The sequence below is a fragment of the Cetorhinus maximus genome, chromosome 21 (genome assembly GCF_964194155.1).
Source record: "Cetorhinus maximus chromosome 21, sCetMax3.hap1.1, whole genome shotgun sequence".
NCBI lineage: Eukaryota > Metazoa > Chordata > Chondrichthyes > Lamniformes > Cetorhinidae > Cetorhinus > Cetorhinus maximus.
Window position 1 is genome coordinate 79,045,348 of NC_135899.1, and position 20,392 is coordinate 79,065,739.

At 43.3% G+C, this 20,392-nt stretch overlaps 1 protein-coding gene across 3 annotated transcripts in view; it reads right to left on the minus strand.

Moving 5' to 3' along the window:
• Nucleotides 1-20,392, minus strand: part of LOC144696034 (ribosomal protein S6 kinase alpha-1-like) — a 248,604-nt gene that overhangs the window by 137,175 nt on the left and 91,037 nt on the right. Inside the window, exon 1 of one of the 3 annotated variants that reach the window (XM_078567222.1) lies at nt 14,576-14,639. The exons of the other annotated variants lie outside the window; for them this stretch is intronic. The gene's annotated coding sequence lies outside the window, so the exon portion shown is untranslated. Of the gene's footprint in view, nt 1-14,575; nt 14,640-20,392 lie in introns of those variants that run through there. 3 annotated transcript variants of the gene reach the window in all.

Consider the following 20,392-nt stretch of genomic DNA (forward strand, 5'->3'; position numbering starts at 1 on the left):
GAAGTGAACTAGGATACTATGCTAGGGGATAGATCAATAGAGAAGCAGTGGCAGACATTTAAGGGGATATTTCAGAATGCTCAGAATAAGTATATTCCTACTATAAAGAAAAATTCTAAGGGGAGGACCCAGCCTCCGTGGTTAACTAAAGAAGTTAAGGAAAGCATCAAACTTAAGGAAAAAGCATATAACTGTGTAAAGATGAGTGGCAGGTTAAGTGATTGGTCAGAATATAAAGAACGGCAAAGAATGATTAAAAGGTTAATCAGGAGAAAGAAATTATGAGAGGAAGCTAGCTAGAAATGTAAAAAACAGATAGCAAGAGTTTCTACAGATATTTAAAAATGAAAAAAGTAAAGTGAGTGTTGGTCCTCTAGAGAGTGACAGTGGGGAGTTAATAGTAAAGAATAAGGAAATGCCGGATGAAATGAACAAATATTTTGCTTCTGTCTTCACTATAGAGGATACAAAAAGTATTCCAATAATAGCTTTAAATAAGGAGGTGGAAGGGAAAGGGGAACTTGGTGAAATTACAATCACTAGGAAGGCGATACTGAGCAAACTGATGGAGCTGCAGGTTGTCAAGTCTCTGGGTCGTGATGGACTTCATCCTAGGTTCTTAAAGGAGGTGTCTAATGAGCTAGTAGATGCATTGGTGTAAATTTTCCAAAATTCCCTAGATTCTGGAAAGGTTCCATCAGATTGGAAAGTAGCAAATATAACCCCATTATTAAAAAGTGAGGGAGGCAGAAAACGGGGAACTATAAGCCTGGTAGCTTGACATCTGTAATGGGGAAGGTGTTAGAATCGATCATTAAGGAGGTTATAGCTGGGCACTTAGAGAAACTCAAGGTAATCAGGAAGAGTCAGCATGGTTTGTGGAAGGGAAATCGTATTTAACCAACTTATTGGAGTTCTTTGAAGGAGTAACACTGTGCTGTGGATAAAGGGGAGCCTGCAGACATGCTGTACTTAGATTTCTAGAATCACACAGAATCACAGTGCAGTAGAGGCCTTTTGGCCCATCGAGTCTGCACCGACGCGTGAGAAACACCTGACCTACCTACCTAATCCCATTTAACAGCACTTGGCCCATAGCCTTGAATGTTACGACGTGCCAAGTGCTCATCCAGGTACTTCTTAAAGGATGTGAGGCAACCCGCCTCCACCACCCTCCCAGGCAGTGCATTCCAGACCGTCACCACCCTCTGGGTAAAAAACGTTTTCCCTCACATCCCCCCTAAACCTCCTGCCCCTCACCTTGAACTTAGGCTCCCTTGTGACTGACCCTTCAACTAAGGGGAACAGCTGCTCCCTATCCACCCTGTCCATGCCCCTCATAATCTTGTACACCTCAATCAGGTCGCCCCTCAGTCTTCTCTGCTCCAACAAAAACAACCCAAGTCTATCCAACCTCTCTTCATAACTTAAATGTTTCATCCCAGGCAACATCCTGATGAATTTCCTCTGCACCCCCTCCAGTGCAATCACATCCTTCCTATAATGTGGCGACCAGAACTGCACACAGTACTCCAGCTGTGGCCTCACTAAGGTTCTATACAACTCCAACATGACCTCCCTACTTTTGTAATCTATGCCTTGATTGATAAAGGCAAGTGTCCTATATGCCTTTTTCACCACCCCACTAACATGCCCCTCCGCCTTCAGAGATCTATGGACACACATGCCAAGGTCCCTTTGTTCCTTAGAACTTCCTAGTGTCATGCCGTTCATTGAATACTTCCTTGTCAAATTACTCTTTCCAAAGTGTATCACCTCACACTTTTCAGGGTTAAGTTCCATCTGCCACTTATCTGCCCATTTGACCATGCAGTCTATATCTTCCTGTAGCCCAAGACATTCAACCTCACTGTTAACCACCCAGCCAATCTTTGTGTCATCTGCAAACTTACTAATCCTACCCTTCACATAATCATCTATATCGTTTATATAAATAACAAATAATAGGGGGCCTAGCACAGATCCCTGTGGTACGCCTCTGGACACTGGCTTCCAGTCACTAAAGCATCCTTCTGTCATCACCCTCTGCCCCCTACAACTAAGTCAATTTTGAATCTACCTTATCAAATTACCCTGTATCCCATGTGTATTTGCCTTCTTTATAAGTCTCCCATGTGGGACCTTGTCAAAGGCTTTGCTGAAATCTATATAAACTACATCAACTGCACTACCCTCATCTACACACCTGGTCACCTCCTCAAAAAATTCAGTCAAATTTGTTAGGCATGACCTCCCTCTAGCAAAGCCATACTGACTATCCCTGATCAAACCTTGCCTCTCCAAGTGGAGATAGATACTCTCCTTCAGAACTTTCTCCAATAGTTTCCCTACCACTTGACTTGAGACTCACTGGCCTGTAGTTCCCTGGCTTATCTCCACAACCCTTGTTAAATAGCGGAACCACATTAGCTGTTCTCCAGTCCTCTGGCACCTCCCCCGTGGCCAGAGAGGAATTAAAAATTTGGGTCAGAGCCCCTGCGATCTCCTCCCTTGCCTCCCTCAGCAGTCTGGGACACAAACCATCTGGACCTGGAGATTTGTCCACTTTTAAGCCTGTCAACACCACCAATACCTTGTCACTTCCTATATCAATTTGCTTAAGAACCTCGCAGTCTCTCTCCCCGAGTTCGATACCTTCATCCTCATTCTCTTGGGTGAAGACGGATATGAAGTATTCATTCAACACGCTAGCAATGTTCTCTGGTTCCACCATAGATTGCCCCCTTGGTCCCTTATGGGCCCTACTCTTTCCCTGGTTATCCTCTTCCCATTGATATACTTATAGAATATCTTGGGATTTTCCCTACTTTTACTAGCCAGAGCTTTCTCATATCCCCTCTTTGCTCTCCTAATTGCTTTTTTAAGCTCCACCTTGCACTTTCTGTACTGATGCTGTACTGATCAAAGGTTACTGTGGAAAATAAAAGCTCATGGTGTAGGGGGTAACATATTAGCATGGAAAGAAGATTGGCTGGCTGGCAGAAAACAATATGCATAAATGGGTCCTTTGCTGATTGGCAGGATATGACAAGTGGAGTCCCGCAGGGGTCTGTGCTGGGGCATCAACTTTTTACAACTTATATCAATGACTTAGATGAGGGGAGTGAAGCTAAATTTGCAGACACAAAAATAGTATGTTGTGAAGAGGACATTAGGAGGCTGCAGACAGATATAGATAGGTTGAGTGAGTGGGCAAAAATCTGGCAGATGGAGTATAATGTATGAAAATGTGAAGTTGTTCACTTTAGCAGGAAGAATAAAAATGTAGAGTATTACTTAAACAGAGAACAGCTGCAGAATTCTGAGTTGCATGAGTCACAAAACGTTAGCATGCAGGTACAGCAAGTAATCAAGAAGGCTAATGAAGTGCTATTCTTTATTACAAGAGGAATTGAACATAAAAGCAAGGATGTTATGCTTCAGTTATGCAGAGCATTGGCGAGACCACATCTCAAATATTGTGTGCAGTTTCGGTCTCCTTATTTAAGGAAGGATGCAAATACATTGGAGGTGGTTCAGAGGAGGTTTACTAGATTAATACCTGGAATGACTGGGTTGACTGAGGAAATATTAGACAGACTGAAATTTAGAAGAGTGAGGGGTGACTTGATTAAAGAATGTAAGATACTGAATAGGGTGCCAAGTGGAAAGAATGCTTCCTCTTGTGGGTGAGTCCAGAACTAGGGGGCACTGATTTAAAATTAGGGGTTGTCCTTTTAGGACAAATGTGACGAGAAATTTTTTCTCTGAGGGTTGTGCGACTTTGGAACTCCCTCCCTCTGAAGGCAGTGGAGGTGGGTTCATTGAATATTTTTAAGGCACAGGGAGATTGATTCCCTCGCCTAGCTAGAATCTAAGGTAATCAGGAGGTGGATGGGAATGTGGAATTCGAATCACAAACAGATCAGCCAAGATCTTATTGAATGGCGAAGCAGGCTCGAGGGGCCGAATGGCCTACTCCTGCTCCTATTTCATTTACCCATATGTTAAACCCAGCAAGAAAGGATGAACAGACTGAGTCTGATACTATGGACACATCAATAAAATAAATCATCATCAAGAAATCAAGCCAGAAATTCAGAACAAACATCTTTACCTGAAGAGTGTTGAGATTATGGACCTCATTACCACAGAGGGTAGCGGAGGTGAATACTGTAAATATAGTCGCATTTAAAGGGAAACTAGGTAAGCAGGCAAGGTAGAAGGGAATTGAGGGTTATGCTGATACAGGTAGATGGGGGAAAAGATGGGAAGAGTCTCAAGGAGTGTATAAATGTCAGCATTGCCTAGTTGGACCAAATGGCTTGGTTCTGTGCTGGACAATCCATGTAATCCAATGTAATGCAGTACTCACTGGGTACTGAACTGAAGAATCAGCCAAGGACATGGTTGTCCAATAGAAACTGCTGCCTAGTCAAACGTGTGACTATGGTAACACCATTTTAGCCACATGCACTAACTTTAGTAGCAAATGGTTTACATGCACAAAATGGGTAAATGAACAACCATTTAAGGCCAAAATTTTTCCGCCCTTCTCCAAAGTCTGGAATTCTGTCAAGAATTTCAAACACAGTACATTTTAGGGCAGCTTCTAGGTTTTTGTACCACCATTAAGTGGTACATTGCTAAGAATGCTGACTCATACAAACAAGTTGAAGCAAACACGGAATACTGTTTGTTGGCTGCAATTCTCAAAACCAGATTTTTGTATTCAGTCATGGCATTTTGCCACATATTCAGCAGTTGGTCTCAGTTACATATCTATTTTTCAGCCTCAGAAGATCTATTTTCAGTCCATGTCTGTTCACTAATTTTGTCAAAATTAGAAGGCACATGTTCAAAATGTTTCTTTAAATTATCTACCTTGTTCTCAGATGACAATGTGCACAAAAAAATGGTTTCTTCTCATTTTCCACAATAACAAACTGAATTTCAAATTCATCATAAAGTTTGTGTCTGTTTGCCCAATCTTCACCTTTTTAACTGGCGGTGATGGATCATACAGATCTTCAAATGAACTACTATATTTATAAATATATAAATACGGTTGCTGCTTCCTGTTATCTTGTAATGAAAACAGAAAATGCTGCAAATACTCAACAAGTCAGGCAACATCTGTGGACAGGGAAACACTGGCTCAGAACTTCCGGTCTCCAGATGGTCGTACCCTGGAGATTCCCCCCGCAAAGATGCGCTGGGAAACCCCTTGGAAGTTCCTAAGCACTGATTATGCAGGGATTTCCCAGGATGTTTGGACTTCTGATAGACAATTACCCTGCCTCTGGAACCCTCCAAAACTCTGAGTTAAAGTCGGAGACTTCAGATGGTTCCGACTTACTTAGCAGAATAGTTACCCAGGAAAAGTTAGGAGGATTAAAACCGTATCCATCCACCTGCCACCTGATTTGGCTTCTCCCAACACTCCTGCGCTATGAGGAAGAGCTCCGAGAGCCAGGTACGCTCCACATTTCTGAGAAGGCCAAATTCGAAGTCCAGGTGAGAAATGGGGAGGCGGTGGCATAGTGGTATTGTCACTAGACCAGTATTCCAGAGACCCAGGGTAATGCTCTGGGGGCCTGGGTTCGAATCGCACCACAGCAGATGGTGAAATATGAATTCAATAAAAATCTGGAATTTAAAGTCTAATGGTGATCATGAAACCATTGCCGATTGTTGTAAAAACCCAACTTATTCACTAGTGTCCTTTAGGGAAGGAAATCTGCTGTCCTTACCTGGTCTGACCTACATGTGACTCCAGACCCACAATTGACTCTTAAATGCCCACTGAACAAGGGCAATTAGGGATGGGCAATAAATGCTGGCCTAGCCAGCAAAACCCACATCCCATGAACAATTTTTTTAAAAAGTCCCGATGCAAGGTAAGTAAATAGGAGCGGAGTGGCAATCCAACACTCATTGCTACTCCTCGGAAGATTCAGCCCAGAGTTAATGTTTCGTGTCAATGACCTTTTGTTAGAATTGGAAAATGTTAAGACAAGTAACAAATTCTAAGCAAGTACAGAGGCAGGGAAAGGTTGAGGTGAGAACAAAGTCTGAAGGCCTGCAATAGGGTGGAAGCTTGGAGAGAGTAAATGAAAAAAGAGATGATGATGCACAGCAAAAAGAGATGGTAATGAGATGCATATAGAAACATAACTCCAGTCTAGAGGAGAAGTAAACGGAAATAGCAGAATCATCATCAACAGCTGCCATCAGTAAAAAATGGGGACAAAGATTACTTGAACTCAGTGTTGAATCCAGAAGGTTGTAAAATGCCTAATCAAAAGATGAGGTACTGTTCCTCAAGCTTCTGTTGAGCTACATTGGAACACTGTAGGAAGTTGAGAATGGAGAGGTCAGAGTGGGGGAGGAATTCAAATAACAGTAGATGACCAGAAACTCGGGGTCACATTTGTGAAGTGAATAAGGTGTCCTGTAAAGCAGTCATCCAGTCTGCTATTCACGCTTATACCTCCTCCAGATTCATCTTTCCATTCTTTACTTGTCCCATTACCATCACCTTTGGTCTTGTACCAATTATTCCATTTATAATTTAATCTCTCCTACCTCTCATCACAGACCTTCACCCCCTTGTTGCCATATATCTCCAACTTTTCCCCATTCTGATGAAAGGTCATTAACCTGAAATGTTAACTGTTTCTCTGTCCCCAGATGCTGTTTGACTTGCTGAGTATTTCCAACATTTGGGACAGGATTGTCTGGTGGTTGGGTGGGCGCAGCAGGTGGGTCCGGGAGCGGCCACAAATGGACCACTGCTCACGATTTCACGCTATAAGACTCCGCACTGGCTGGTAAGGGCCGAGCGGGGGCCTGTCGGCCGCTTGGTCAACTGGCGATCCAGCAGCCGGTTTAAAAGCAGCCCAGGCAGCCCCTGGAAGCTTGCCATGGAGGACCGACACTAAGGATCCGAGTGCAGTTGGACACAGCAGGCGGGACGGCAGGTTGGGTGGGCACTCACACCCCCGCTTCTCTGATAAGCGCCTCTTCATCCTCCTGGAGGTGGTGGCTGGCAGGAGGAATACCCTTGTCCCCAGGGATGGAAGGAGGAAGCCACCACACCTCACCAAGAGGGCATCAGAGGAGGTGGCAGCACTGATCAGCAGCCGTGACGTGGTGTGGCACTCCTGGGTACGGTGCCAGAAGCGCTTCAGGAAGGGTGTGTACCGTGTTGGCATGGGTCAGTGTGCAAATGCGTTAAGGTCTGGCCACACCCCCGTGGACCTCAGGGGTGCTAGAATCTGAGCGCCAACTGTCAATCACGCCAGAGCTGGCCAAGGGGGTGAGCTCGACTGCTTGGACTGAGTGCCTTGCGGCTCAAGGGTCACAACTTGGATGTGCCCTGCCAGGTACTCCTCAGCTGGGGTTCGCCAGGCTGCAATGGCGCTGCAGGTGCAGAGTGGACTAATCAATGCTCCTCTGTTGTTTCAGGAGAAGATGGCCCACAATATTATAGAAAGGTCGCGGACTGGCAGAGGCTCCGTTAGCTTCCTAATCCTCTCGAGATATGAGCAAGATGCCCTGGAGCTCGAGACTTGGCACGGCCCTCGTGCAACCGGGTGTGGAGAGGCGGGGGTGCCAGACAAAGGTGCACAGAGGTGAGAATTCCGGCTTGTGCAACCACTCCAGTGTAATCTCTTCATTGATGTTAGCCTTGAACCTGGAAACCCCATTGATCATTGGAAGATGAGGGCACCATGATGCAGGTCTCCGTTGTCGCACCAGGGTGCCTGGCAATGCATAGTGACAGTGTAATGACTTTAACTAATGACATGTCCTTCTTCTCCCTTTTAGGTTCGCCAGCAAGTGCTCACTCTCCGGACCCCGAAGGGCCAACCCTGACACCGGAGAGCCACCGAGCGTCATTTGCACCTATGTCACACCTGGTCTCTTAAGCAGGCACCAGCACAGATAGCAGCACCGCAGTAGGCATTAGAGCAGCAGCTAGTATCTCTGTGCATATTGACGAGGGCACTTCACAATCGCTTGAGGTGCAGGCGGAGGTAGAGAGTGCCCAGGGCGTCGGAAGTCAGAGGACTGCTGGGGACTGGGACAATGTGGAGTCGAAGGCTGATGATGAGCCTCTGGAGACATCCATTATGTGGCAAATGCTGGATGTCCAGTGAGATGTACAAGAGAATCTGGCGGAGATCCACAAGGGTATGCGTGCCATGGTCTCTGTGATGAAGGAATCCATGCTGAGCTTGAGCACTGCGTTGACCGTCATAGCCGAGCGCACTGCCTCCTCCATCAAGAGAGTGGCGACTCTCATGGAGAAGCAGCTCCAACGACAGATTGAGGGGTTCCTGGGGTTGCACTCGGACCTGCAAGCCCTCATATGGGCACTGACCTTAGGTGGTCAGTGTGGGAGATGGATGAGGCACCCAGTATCCCAGCTAGGTGCCTGTCCATCAATGGTGTGCAGGGAGGTCCAGAGCGATCTCATGTCGGTGCACGAGCTGACTGTTGTCTCTGCAGGATCCTCCCATGGCATCTGATAAGGCTGCAGCGACTGGGGAGAGGCCAGCCGTGACACTGGCCGCTCCCTCCCAGGCAGGGCCAGCACAGGCTCCACTAGTCATAGGATGACCACTAAGGTCATCAAGGCCAACAAGACAGCAGAGTCAACAGGCTGTCTCCAACGCCGGTTCCAGCAAGGGGGGAGCACCTAGACGTAGAACTCACAAACCTGTTTAAGGCACCATGAGCACAAGAGGGACAGGTGATTTTATGTAGATTTTTGTTTACTTTATGTATACTGGTCTGATATTGAGTACAAGAAACATTTTGGTTAAGATTATTGAACTGTCAGAAAAACAAAGTGTTTTTGTCGTTTTGACCAGAGTATGGTTCACCTTTTTATTTCATTGGTGCGGGGAACGCCAGTATATAATGCTGGACATAGGTGTCTCTGAACTTTATTGCACAAGCACTAAGTGTTCTTTGTGTTCAAATGAAAGGGTCCTTCCAGACATCCAGGATGGAGATGGCAGCCCTGGCATGCAGTTGAAGCTGACCTTTGGTAGCCTAGCTGAAGGAGCGTTGGGTCAAGGCATCCCTGCCTCCCTGCAGGTTACTGAGGTCTGGCTCCCCACCCTCAGTGTTTTCCTCACCGTGCTCCTCTTTGGACTCATTAATTAACTCATCATCTGTGGCCTGTGGAGCTGCGTCAAAATCCTCTTCCTCCAGTGGGTCCCCCCATGCTGGTGCCAGATTGTGGAGAATGCAGCATGCAACCAGTCCTGAAATGAAGCCTAGAAATGCTAAGAATGAAGCCCTGAACAGAGATGAAGCTGCCAAGTACCAATAAGCAACCAGCAGCAAACTATCTCCTAAACTCCTCACTACTCACACTGGCAATGCCAATGACCCTTTTTATCCCTCTCTTGGATGAGGTTTGTGAAAATGTCAGCTGGCTGCCTGCCCATTTTGCCCATGCAATGAGCAGAAAATCACACAGTCCATCAATTAGATTGTTAAAAGCCTTAAGCGGCCGCTTAATTAATGGCGGGCGCCGCTCCAGCACCCACACGCGCCAGCCGAGCAAAATATCACGCGAGTGCGCAATGACATTGGAGTGCTCACCTGGCGTCATCATGCACAATTTTATGCCTGATCGGGTCAGGCGCATGCCCACCCACGGGACATAAAATTCTGCCCTTTATGTTTTTGTTTCAAATTTCTTCAAGCATTTGCAGTATTTTATTTCTGTATCCTGTTACCTACGGCAATTTATCTATCTATTTTCAAATCCATTCAATGATTCTTTTTCTTTCAATTTCTCTAGGATTCTTTGAAAAAATAGCACAGAACAGGAAAAGGAAATATAGCAGATGTAGACTTGTGGGTAAGACCTCAAATAATAAGATTTTAAAAGTAGAGGTCAGTGAGACTTTAGTGTGCAGATACAAGCACAAGATAAGGACATAAAAGAAACAAGAAAAATACTTAACTTTGTGTTTGAAGATTAGATAAATAAGGAGATCGTGTTGAAATTCATTCAAATCCTTAATTAGGCCCCAAATGAAGCATTGCATAGTTTTTGACAGCCTATTTGAGATTAATATCAAAACAATGGAAAAGCGTATTGCAAATTCACTTGAAAGTCATCAGGGATGAGGAATTATAGTTGGAAAGAAGTTAGGGGTCACTTGCTAAACACGTTTAAGATTATGAAAAGCTATGATAAGCTAATTCATGATAGCCGGGTAAACAGTAAAGAGAAGGCACAAATTTAAGATAGGCACAAAAAGAATTGAGGATAAGATTATAAAAATAATTACTTGCAGATTTACGAATTAAAGCTTTGGAAAAAAAATTTAAGAACATCCTTTTTGAAGCAAACAGAAGGAAATAATGTCAAGAATTTCCACATCTATAGATCCCATATTTCCTTTACCAAATATATATAAACAATTATAGAACAAAAAAAAGGGTTTGTTTTCCATTTCATCATTATAACATAAGACGCCCCTCTTCCAACATATTTAGTGATTTCTTACAGCAGGCACTTCTTTTCATAAAACATTCTGATTGCTAGTGACTTGTGTCAACCCATTGTATCTTACAGATCTCTCTTCTCTCATACATTTCTTTTATGCTGGTGAGGTCTATTCTTAGCCTTTTTCAGTAACACTTTTCGTTGAATGAACATTATTCCAAAGAGACTGGTTATCAACATAACATTCTATAGGCAAACTTCTCTCACATTGCCCCTTATATAATATTTATGTCAGTATATTGGATAAGGAAACCCCATATCTATCGCTTCTACTAATGCCAGCATTTCAGCAGCTAAGGTGCTTCTCACTACCCTTTTTATTTTCTTGGCCTCCCAAGCCAGCAGGCAACATTTATCATTCTTTTCCACCAAGAATATGATAAACCCTGCAGTGCTAGAGTAACCATCTGGAAGATCGGCATGTGAAGCATCGTTAAAAATGACCAACCTCATATCTTCTGTTCACCCAAGGCTGGAAACTTGAGCACGCATCTCTCCGAATTTAATTTTCTTAGTGTTTTATTTTCGCTCAGAAGTTCTTCAACTGTAGCATGTTTCATCATGGTACTCAGCTCCAACACATCATAACTAGCGTCAGGCCTAATCTGAGTGCAAAACCAGTTCAACTGCCCAATCAAACTTCTCAACTGTTCCGTTTCTTCCTTGGTAGCAGGATCCTCTTCTTGTGAGGATCTAACCCGAGTTATTGGGATATGATTAATATTTTCCAGATAAGATTATTGATTCAGTGTCACTCCTAACTTGCTCTGCTTAATGTTTAAACCTATGTATTTAAAGGCCCCCGAAGCTTGAGACTTGGCATGTCCCACATGCAACTGTTTGATTTTATATTGAGAAGCAGGACTTCCGACCTTGAATTCCTTCTTTATCTTCTCAATTACCCATTATTCAAATTCTACAGAGCCTCCCCACAGGAAATTATCAACATGCATGATAAAGATTCCAGCTAGTTTCTCCTTGTGGTATCAGTAGAACATCGCGGGGTCTGCCTTTAACTGAATGCAACCTGTTTCAACAGGACAGACCTCACAGCAAAATACCATACTTTTGACGCATCATTCAATCCATAAACACGCTTGTTCAATTCCCACAGCTTTGCTTCTACACCACCGGCTTCTTTGGGCGGTTTAAAAAAAACTTCCCTTTGAAACTTCTCCCCCTGTAAAAACGCAGCCTTTATGTCAATCGATTTGCACTCCCAGGAATAGGATGCCAAAACAGCTTTAAAAATTCTTCAAACTCACTTTCCTCACTGTAAGAGAGTCCACTCTGACATCCTGATCCCTTAGTCTCTCCTCAAAGCCTCTGGCTACTAATCTTGCTTTGGCCTTATATGTGCTGTCTGGGAGTACCTTTTCTGTTCAGATCCATCTGGGAGATAAAGCTGGCTGTCCTCTGTCAGGTATTTCAGAATATACCCTAAATTCCTTCCAACTTTCTAACTCTTTTTGTTTGACTTCCTTTATCAGCTTGTTTTCCAATTTCTTATTAGCTACTAAAATCTCTCAGTCATAAGGACTTCTATTTCTATGAGATTCCTAGCTTTCTCTCTAGTCCTCGTTCTTGTTAAGCTATGGTCTCTACTCACATTCCTCTCCCTTTCTGGACTACTACTATATGATCTTTCTCCCATACGAGCAGAACTCCGTTCACAAGTCCATGATTTTTTTTCTAGGGTCACGACCATTTTCTGGTCCACTGTCAGAACTCATACTGCGCTTTCTGGGTTTCCACATCTTTACCTTGGTTGGTCAATCCATAGATCTTGTCTCCTGTCCTTCATCCTGCACATTTAGCCAATGTTTGTATTTACCAGTGGCCTTTCCTGCTCTCCCTATGATGATAGCATCCCTCCACACAATGGTCACTTCTGGCATGTATGTTACCTTTGTTCCTACTTTGAGTAGTTGCCCTTTTGGACGAATGGCATAATCTTGTACCTCAGTGTTACTTTGTTCATAGTCAGTCAACCCTGTATCTGCTGTTGTCTGCTCCTCATAACTATGCAGTGTGTGTATGTGAAGTGCCTGGTGCCTTCTCGCTTTCTATGTCCTGTTCAGAACCTGTAAAGGTTTCGTCAGTACCAATTAACCGCAACGAATGTACCCTAACAGTTTGATTGCCGTGTTGCACAATTACTATTTTCCCATCACTCCCTTTTACCTTGCCAGGTCCTTTCCACTCATTCCAGCCTTCCCTTTTATATTATACCATATCTTCTTGTCTAAACTGTATTCCCAATGGTCTTCTGCAGTGCCGTAGGGCTCACCGAATTTTCCCCATAATCTCAGCTTTAATGAAAGCTTTTCTGCCCGCATGCAAAGCAATCAGATGAGCAGAAAAAATAGAGCTAATGCTAGTCCCTTCTAGAGCAGGGGGAGCATCTGATAACACCAAAGGCAACTTCGGATTTCTTCTGTACACAACTGGTATGGACTGTGCCCCCCAACCATTTGCAAAGAGTTCTTTGCATGCACCGCCCATGCTAGCACTATTTGCAATTTACAATCTGGTTGATCAGGCAATATTTTATGTAACATGTCGTCTATTACCGCATGGTTTCTTTCACAAAGACCATTACTAAATGAGTTCTCAGTTGCAGTGTGCATAACTACGATGTTTAAATTTTCACACATATCTCGAAATTTATCATTAGCGAATTCCGCACGATTATCTGTGGGGAACTTCGTTGATGCTCCCAATCACTGCTGCTACATCTTGTACCTTGATGCTTGCTTTTAAGTATGGAGGTTTTTAAAGTCATGAAAGTTTTTGAATGGTAAATAGTGCTAAATTGTTTCCATTGTTTGGTAAGGAGTTTAGAATTTCTCACCAAAAATTAGCTTAGACTAAATTTTCTTCCTATTGAGGATTATTTGAATATGGTTATTCATATAGAGACCTTGAGCTTACTTAAAAGAGAACTGGGTAAGCATGTGATAAGGAAGACTATTAAACAGGATAAGGGATATGAGATTAGAGTAGATAACTGCAGGTGAAGAATCATCATTGATCCAGGAATGATGGTCAAATGGCCTCCTTATGTCCTGTAATTTCTTTCGTTCCATTTCAAATTTTTGTACAGGTTAAATAAGAGACCCAAATGAGTCACTAGAAAATTAGGAACTTCACCCTAGACTGGAGAAACAAACTTGTACAATTCTTTGATTGCCTCTTAAAATAAAAAAACCTTTTAGTATACATCTGACTGGAAACTTAAGATTGATAAGGGCAACCATAACTAGGTGGAACAAGGTGCATGACAGCCATTAAAGTACTTTCAGTTTCAAGTCTGGATCTAGGTAAAGTATGATCTTATGTTGTGAACTGAGTTTTGTATCATGAAACAAAGGGTGTAGCTTCAGATCATCACATGAAATGGGCAAGTATATTAAATTTAAATTAACAGAGAAGCAATTGAGGATTTTTAGCTCCTGGCACACATCAGCCTGACCTTTATATCAGACAGCAAAAGATAAACAACATGTGAAAAGCTATCCTTCAATTATAGTGGATCAAAGTCCTGTTCTGCAATGCATCTATGCTGCCTGCCCTGCCCTGTCTGCAGATGGTTCTGACACAGTGGATGCATTTGAAGTACAGTCAGCACAAGGGCAGATTTACACTTCAGAGCACTCACTAGCTGGGCACAGCAAGAACCTTCTGAAAAGCTTAAAACAGCATCAGTTTCCAGCTCTATAGGTGTCACACATCTTTCCACTCCAGCCAGTTCATTCAAAGTTCAAACATTCACATCAGGAAAATTTCAAATGTGATCCCCCACCATCGCCCCACATTTCATTAACGTGCCAGTAGTGAGACTCATCAACACCCTGAAGAGAATTTACACCAACTTTTTAACCCAATACATGGGATTTTCAACATAATTTAATCTGCTTTTATGCTGGCACTCATTTGATTTATATTCCAGAAGATCAGTGTCGGCGAACTACCCTTTGCCTTTACATTACTAAATACGAACATACGAATCAGGAGAATGTAATGATGACTTACCGGACAGGTTTCTACTTGAAACAGATAGCTTTATTACAGAGAGCTTTTCAGAAGCTACATGCTTGAACCAGGTCCTCGATTAGAAAAGCCCCGGATTACCTCGCGATTAGGGCTCATTGGTCAGAGTCTCCAAGAACAATCATGTGACCCCCTGATAGGCAGTACTACATTTCCTTCCCCTTTAGTTTTTTACACTTTCTATTTACATAGAAACATAGAAATTAGGAGCAGGAGTAGGCCATTCGGCCTTTCGAGCCTGCTCCGCCATTCATTATGATCATGGCTGATCATCCAACTCAATAGCCTGCTCCCACTTTCTCCCCATATCCTTTGATCCCTTTCGCCCCAAGAGTTATATCTAACTCCTTCTTGAAAGCATACAATATTTTGGTCTCAACTACTTTCTGTGGTAACGAATTCCACAGGTTCACCACTCTCTGGGTGAAGAAATGTCTCCTCATCTCAGTCCTAAATGGTCTACCCATATCCTCAGACTGTGACCCCTGGTTCTAGACTCCCCCACCATCAGGAACATCCTTCCTGCATCTACCCTGTCTAGTCCTGTTAGAATTTTATAGGTTTCTATGAGATCCCCCCCTCATTCCTCTGAACTCCAGCGAATATAATCCTAATCGACTCAATCTCTCCTCATATGTCAGTCCCGCCATCCCAGGAATCAGTCGGGTAAATCTTCGCTGCACTCCCTCTATAGCAAGTACATCCTTCCTCAGATAAGGAGACTAAAACTGCACACAATATTCCAGGTGTGGTCTCACCAAGGCCCTGTACAATTGCAGCAAGACATCCCTGTTCCTGTACTCGAATCCTCTGGCTATGAAGGTCAACATACCATTTGCCTTCTTTACCGCCTGCTGCACCTGCATGCTTATCTTCAGTGACTGCTGTACAAGGACACCCAGGTCTCGTTGCACATTCCCCTCTCTCAATTTATAGCCATTCAGATAATAATCTGCCTTTCTGTTTTTGCTACCAAAATGGATAACCTCACATTTATCCACATTATACTGTATCTGCCATGCACTTGCCCACTCATTCAGCTTGTCCAAATCACATTGAAGCATCTCTGCATCCTCCTCACGGCTCACCCTCCCACCCAGCTTTGTGTCATCTGCAAACTTGGAGATATTACATTTAATTCCCTCATCTAAATCATTAATATATATTGTGAATAACTGGGGTCCCAGCACCAATCCCTGCAGTACCCCACTAGTCACTGCCTGCTATTCGGAAAAAGACCCGTTTATTCCTACTCTTTGTTTCCTGCCTGCCAACCAGTTTTCTATCCGTCTCAATACAATACCCCCAATCCCATGTGCTTTAATTTTACACGCCAATCTCTTATGTGGGACTTTGTCGAAAGCCTTCTGAAAGTCCAAATAAACCACAACCACTGGCTCCCCCTCATCAACTCTACTAGTTACATCTTCGAAAAATTCCAGTAGATTTGTCAAGCGTGATTTCCCTTTCATAAATCCATGCTGATTCTGTCTGATTCTGTCACTGTTTTCCACGTGCTCAGCTATTAAATCTTTTATAATGGACTCTAGAATTTTCCCCACTACCGACGTCAGGCTGACTGGTCTATAATTCCCTGTTTTCTCTCTGCCTCCCTTTTTAAATAGTGGGGTTACATTAGCTACCCTCCAATTTGTAGGAACTGTTCCAGAGTCTATAGAATCTCGGAAGATGACCACCAATGCATCCACTATTTCTAGGGCCACTTCCCTACATACTCTGGGATGTAGATTATCAGGCCCCGGGGATTTATCGGCCTTCAATCTCATCAACTTCCCCAACACCATTTCCCTACTAATACTGTTTTCTTTCAGTTCCTCCCTCTCACTAAACCCTGTGTTCCCCAGCATTTCTGGTATGTTATTAGTGTCCTCCTTTGTGAAGACAGAACCAAAGTATGTATTTAGTTGGTCAGCCATTTCTTTGTTCTCCATTATAAATTCCCCTGTTTCTGACTGTAAGGGACCTACATTTGTCTTCACCAATCTTTTTCTCTTCACATACCTATATAAGCTTTTACAGTTAGTTTTTATGTTCCCCGCAAGCTTACTTTCGTACTTTATTTTCCCCTTCTTAATCAATCCCTTGGTTCTCCTTTGCTGAATTCTAAACTGCTCCCAATCCTCAGGTCTGTTGTTTTTTCTGGCCAATTTGTATGCCTCTTCCTTGCATCTAATACTATCTCTAATTTCCCTTGTAAGCCATGGTTTGGCCAACTTTCCTGTTTTACTTTTGCACCAGACAGGAATATATAATTGTTGCAGTTCACCCTTGCGCTCTTTGAATGCTTGCCATTGCCTATCCACTGTTTTTAGAGAGAACATTTAAATAAACCACAACATATACATATATACAAGTCAAGTGATTAAAGGTTAAGCCTCTGGGGTGGTTTCCTTATTTGTTAGAGCGGCGTAGCTCTACCACTTGAGGCTCTTCCGCTGGATCGATATGATCAGGAATTGCTGCATCAGGTACATCATTAGAAAGTGGCAGTTCAGGGTTAGGCAACTCTACAGAGACATCAGGGATGTCTACTCTAGGTCGATCTGTCACCTCAGGGACTAATGGTTCGACTTAATCATAGGCAGAATAGCTGGCTGTTGGAATGGTTCTCTATTCCGAAGATGGATCCACATGTTTTCGAATAATTTGGCTTCCCCTTCCACCTGGAAAGACAAGGGGCCAGTTTCTGAAACAATTATATCAGGAACCCAACAAGGTCCACTTCCAAATTCCACATGAAAACTGCATCTCATACAGTAAGTATTTGAGCTTTGCTCTGAATATCATGATTCAATTTTTGATTACTCTGGTTCCTTCCCCCTCTAAGTTTGGAAACACCAGACTTAACCTTGTACATCGGCAGCGTTTCATCAATAAGTCAGGCGATGTTGAACCCATAGATGTATGAGGCATTGTACGATAATTGAAAAGAAAGCGGGTAAGTTGAGTTTCTAGAGTACCTTCGGATAATCTCTTTATTCCAGATTTGAAAATCTGCACAGCACTTTCAGCTAAACCATTTGATGAGGAATGATATGGTGCTATTTTAATATGCCTGATTCCATTTAAACACATGCATCTCTGAAACTCTGTACTGGTAAAGACTGTACTGTTATCCAAAACGATGACTTCCAGTCGGCCATGTATACTAAAACATTGATGAAGTTTTTCAATAGTGGCGCTTGATGTCAGTGATCTGACTTCATACACATCCATCCATTTAGAACGCACATCTACGATCAATAAAAACATGGTACCTAAGAATGATCCTACATAATCAGTATGTGGTCTAACCCAGGGTCGACTAGGCCACACCCACGGATGCAGTGGAGCTGAAACAGGCAACTTCTGTTGCTGCTGACACTGGTGACTGTGTTTTCAATGTCACTGTCCATTCCTGGCCACCAGACATAGCTTTGCGCAATCATTTTCATCTTCGATATGCCTGGATGCGCACTGTGAAGCTCTGTCAAGAGTGGTTCTCTTCTTTGCAAAGGGACAATGATTCTTGATTCCCACAACAAGATTCCATCCTGACAACTTAACTCTGTATTTTGGGCATGGAATGGTCTCATCTCCTCAGATATTGGTGAATTCAACCACCCTTACAATACAAGGTCTCGGACTTTCGACAAAATTGGATCTTTGTTCGTCCAATTCCTAATTTGCGAATTTCCTAATTTCCTAACAGGTGAAGGATCCAAGAAATTCAGTACAAGCACAACTTCTTGTGGGATTGGAGCATGTACAATACTATCTGGTAACGGGAGATGACCAAGTGGGTGTGGCCTAGTCGACCCTGGGTTAGACCACATACTGATTATGTAGGATCATTCTTAGGTACCATGTTTTTATTGATCGTAGATGTGCGTTCTAAATGGATGACCAAGTGTGTCCGCATCTGCAATATGCAAGACAGGACGGTGCATAAAGGTATACTCATACACAGATAATATCAAAGCCCAACGTTGAATTCTTCTTGAGGCTATTGGCAGAATGGCTTTATCTCACTGAATAAACCCATTAATGGTTTATGGTCCAGCACAATGGTGAAATGTCGTCCATGCAGGTACTGGTGGAATTTCTTCATTCCAAATATCATTGATAAACCTTCCATTTCTAGTTGGGGATAACCCTTCTCGGCTGCAGAGAGGGTTCTGGAGACATAGCCAATTGGCCTTTCTGATCTGATTTCTGTTTCTTCTTCTGTTTGCCCCAGAGTTTTGTCTCGTCCTTTATTCTGATTTCACAGACGGCCAAATTTTTCTCTGGTGAAATCTTAACTTGGTTCAGTTCGGTAGTTGAGCTACCTACCAACGGCTTCATTATCTACTCGCATCTTGGAAAGTTCCATGGCTTTTCCTTCTAATGGTTCTTTTGTTTCATTCAGCTGATTCTTCAGCTCTTCAGTCTCTTTCTTGTATCTCTTAGTTTTCTCCTGGAATATTGAACATTGTTGAGTCTTCTCTGCCAACTGTTTCTTCAGTTTGTTCAGAACGGCACTAAATTCATTTTGTTTCTCTTCATGATTTTCCAGAGGAACCAACTTGACCTGAGGGATTCTTGCAGCATGTGAAGGTCCTTCAATTCTCCTAACTCATCCTGAGATACACAGTCGTATTCCCTTAGCAGTTCAGGAGTTTCTCCTGTTCTGAAGTGAAATATTTCAGACCAGTTCAGCTTAATGTTTTGTAACCAGTCTCAGCCCAGGAGACCAGGTCCTTCACCTGTCACTATGATCACTGGAAGTGGGCTGTCTGTTGTCTATACAACACAGGTACTTTACCTGTATAGATTCGCCAGTGTATGTCTTCAGTTGAACCATTGTTTGCTCCAGATTCAGTGGCTGGGTACCTTCATTTAGGTATTTAAATGTATGCTCTCCCATCACTGTGTTTGAGGCTCCCCTATCTACCTCCATTCTTAGTGGCTTCCCATTCACTTGGATTGTGACAGTAATAGGTTCAGTTTTTACTGCTGTGACACTATATAGGGATAGATGTCGTTATCGGCAGCTTCAGGTTCTGTTATATTATTTACTTCAATCATTTTGGTCTGCTGCCTTATGGGCTGTTTCAATTTCGCCTTGCATTGCTTTATTACGTGACCTTTCTTATGGCAATAATGGCATTCTGCCTCCTTGAATCTGCAGCAGTCCGATACATAGTTGCTCCCACATCTATGACAGATTAACCTCGGAGTCACTGCTGAAATGCTTCCACCATGCCTTTTCGTTTTTCTAGCAGCAGAGATTGCCTCTCGCTTCACTGTTGCATCTCTGGTATTCAGTACATTCCCATCCCACATGAAGAGCCATGTTCTGTAAAGCCTGCGGGTCTCTCGCAGCACTTTCCATGACTAGTGCTATTTCCACGGCACACTTCAAATCAATGTTGACTTTTGCAAGTAAACTCCACAAACTAATCGGTCTCACAGCATATCATTGAGTGTGTCTCTGAAGTCGCAGTGCTCAGTCAACTGTTACAACTTCGTTATGTGGGTTGCAATGGACTCTCCCAGGGCCCTTACTCTGGAGTTAAACTTAAACTTGTGCATTATCATGGATGACTTCGGCTGGTAATGCGTCTTCGTGAGGTCTACTAATTCATTAAAGGAATTAGAATTGGGCACGTTCAGGGCCGTCAGACTGCAGATGAGATTGTATGTCTTGCTACCAAATACACTCAAAAGGATTTCTTTCTGCTTCTCCTCCGTGATAATTTCAATCGCCACAAAATAAAAACCAAGGTACTCTACGTACTGGCTCGTCGTCCATAG